We start from the raw sequence: 3,160 nt of genomic DNA, 5'->3' as shown, positions 1-3,160 counted from the left end.
ACAAGTGTTTTAAAGAGGGTAGGGAGCTCGTTGAAGACGACCATCGCTCCGGTCGGCCGTCGACGGCAAGAACCGACACGAATGTTGACAGAGTGAGGACACTGCTGAACACAGACCGACGCTTAACCAATGGAGAAATTGCAGACCAGTTGGGCCTGTCTGCATCCAACGTCCAACGCATTATTTCACAGATTTGGCCATGCGCAAGGTGTGCGCCAAGATGGTGCCGAAAATTCTTCCATGGCGCGCTCGTCGTCAGACAGCTCCTGGCCAAATACAGCGTTGCCACGTTGCCGCACCCGCCCTATTCTCCCGATCTGACACTACCGGACTTCTTCTTCTTCCCCCTGATGAAAAGACAGCTCAAGGGACGACGTTTTGACTCGATAAAGGCCGTTCAAGAGGCTTCGACGAGGTTCATCAACGGCATCCCCAAAGAAAATTTCGAGCGGGCGTACGGGGAATGGGAGCAACGTTATACTAACTATGTAGCAGCTCAAGGAGCATACTTTGAAGATTATTAAGTCGATGTAAGTATATTGTCAATTAAATTCTTGTAAAAAAATCAGTCCTACCACATTTGGGTTCGACCCTGTATATATATATATAGTTATATATATATATATATATATATATATATATATATATATATATATATATATTCGATTCCGCCTTCCCCACCTCTATTGTGTTCGTCCTTTATACGTGTTCCTATCCCTTTTCCTTATATATGTTTCTGTATATATGAGTATTTATTCGCCGTTTGGTGGGATTTCGTGTTTGAATGTGTATATATATATATATATATATATATATATATATATATATATATACTACCTTGATCAAAAGGTTCCCGGAATAACCACCGTGTGGCGCTCCCATCGTTCCGATTTGAGTTCCGTTTTTTTTTGTTAAATTGGTACATCTGTTGTTGATATTCCCTTTAAATCTTAGTGTCATCACTTGACATTTGCAAAAGTTACGTAGCCAAGAGTACATCTATCTCTGTGGTGTGTTGGCGATTTTTTACTGGAATGGATTTAAATTTGCAACAACGAACTTGTATTAAATTTTGCGTAAAAACGGATTTAGTGGCGCACGGACGTTGGAAATGTTGGAAAAGTGTTTCGGCAACGATTCTCTAAAAAAAACGGTCGTTTACCAGTGGCACGAGCGGTTCAGAAGTGGTCGTGAGTCAATCGAAGATGATGAACGCAGTGGCAGACCATCGACATCGAAAGTCGGTGAAAAAATTGATAAAGTAAAAGAAATGTTGGTCAATAACCGCAAATTAACCATCAGAGAAATAGCGGAGGACTTGAACATTGCCTATGGATCCGCCCAAGACATTGTGGTTAATGATTTGGGTTTCCGTCGTGTAGCAGCAAAGTTGGTGCCAAAAGACCTCAATTTCATGCAAAAAAGAGACCGTGTTGACGTCGCAAAAGACATGATTTGCGAGGCTGAATCCGATCCCACATTCATCAAAAGGATCATTACTGGAGACGAGACGTGGGTTTATGAGTACGACACGCAATCCAGACATCAGGCAAGTGAATGGCGTTCACCAAATGAGCCGAGACGAAAAAAACCACGTCGTTTTCAGTCAAAAAAGAAGGCAATGCTGACGGTTTTCATGGATTACAACGGTGTAGTGCATCATGAATTTTTGCCAGAAGGCCAGACAGTAAACAAAGAGTATTATTTGGGCGTTATGAGACGTTTGCGTGAAGCAATTCGCCGAAAGAGACCAGAAATGTGGGCAGAAAACTCGTGGATTTTGCACCATGATAACGCACCGTCGCACAGTGCTATCATTATTCGTAATTTTTTGACGAAAAATGCAACAAATACCATCCAACAGCCACCGAATTCACCTGATTTGGCTCCCTGTGACTTCTTTCTGTTCAATCGAGTTAAAAAACCATTACGGGGAACGCGTTTTAGCAGCCGAGAGGAAGTAATGGAAAAATCGCAGGAAGCACTGATGGACATACCGAAAACCGAATATAAAAAATGTTTCGAGGATTGGATCAAGCGCTGGCATAAGTGTGTTGCAGTCGATGGGGATTACTTTGAAGGGGACAATATAGATTTAGATGAATAAACTTGTATTTTTAATTTTCTGAATAAATTCCGGGAAATTTTTGATCAAGGTAGTATATCCGTGGAATATGGTGCTCCGGGGAATATGGCGTATAAAAGAATCCAAATCCGTCCTCTGCTCGGAACTAATATGTCTGCATTCCGGGTGAGCCACAATGGACTTTAGTTTTAAAAAATCACTTAAAGTCTCAGACAACTAGCGCTGCTAGCCAGGCGGGGCGGCCAGATTGCACCAGTTCGCGTATTTATTGATTATATATACACATATACAGACATAGTTCCGAGCAGAGGACCGAGTTGACTTTTTCTGCAGGCCTCGAAGCACCTTCAGCCTCCAGTGTGATATTTCGAGTACCACATCATAGGAGGTGGAACAGGGAATCGATGAGGACTGCCCAAGCCTGGCGTGAGGATCACACAGACTATAGGGCTTAAGCACTAGGCTGAAATCTGTGGTTGGTTAGTTTTTCGTTTTAGGAGAAATAGTTTTTGAATTTGGTCCTTGGCGATACCAATTTTATTTTTATTTATTTATTCAGTATAAGTCCGAAAACAGCACATTTTGGCCTTTACATCGAACTATTAACAACGATAACAATGGACACATTTACAAACACCCAAGCCCTAGATGAAGGGAAAAATCACCCAGGCGGGAATCGAACCCGCGACCCTTGGAATGGCAGACGAGGACGTTACCCCGCCGCCACCGGGGTCGGCAAATATTGAAAGCCAACGGCACCCGGTGTTCCCAGGCGGTCACCCATCCAAGTACTATCCGGGCCCGATGCTGCTTAACTTCGGTGATCGGACGAGAACCGGTGTATTCAGCGTGGTATGGCCGTTGGCATTTTTGCAGCGTGGTTGGCGTTGGCCGTTGGCAATTTAGATACAATAATTAATTCTGACGTTACCTTCAGACTTAAAAGGTTAAGGCATATGTTGCAATGATTGAAAAGAAGTCAGATCAAGTAATGCAAACCTTGGAATCACCAAAAAAAGGATGGATATAAGTTCAACGAATATCAAGTGCAGGTTCACTCAATGTAAGAAGGCG

At 42.9% G+C, this 3,160-nt stretch overlaps 1 non-coding gene across 1 annotated transcript; it reads right to left on the bottom strand.

Annotated features, from left to right (window-relative positions):
• Window positions 1-2,833: 2,833 nt before the first annotated feature.
• On the bottom strand, window positions 2,834-2,952 carry LOC139689534 (5S ribosomal RNA). The gene has a single exon (XR_011701335.1). It is a non-coding gene; the product is annotated as a 5S ribosomal RNA (ribosomal RNA).
• Between the last annotated feature and the right edge of the window lie 208 nt (window positions 2,953-3,160).

Source organism: Hetaerina americana, unplaced genomic scaffold (genome assembly GCF_022747635.1).
Source record: "Hetaerina americana unplaced genomic scaffold, ioHetAmer1.1.p SCAF_24, whole genome shotgun sequence".
Lineage (NCBI taxonomy): Eukaryota > Metazoa > Arthropoda > Insecta > Odonata > Calopterygidae > Hetaerina > Hetaerina americana.
This window is presented reverse-complemented; position numbering and strand designations above follow the sequence as displayed.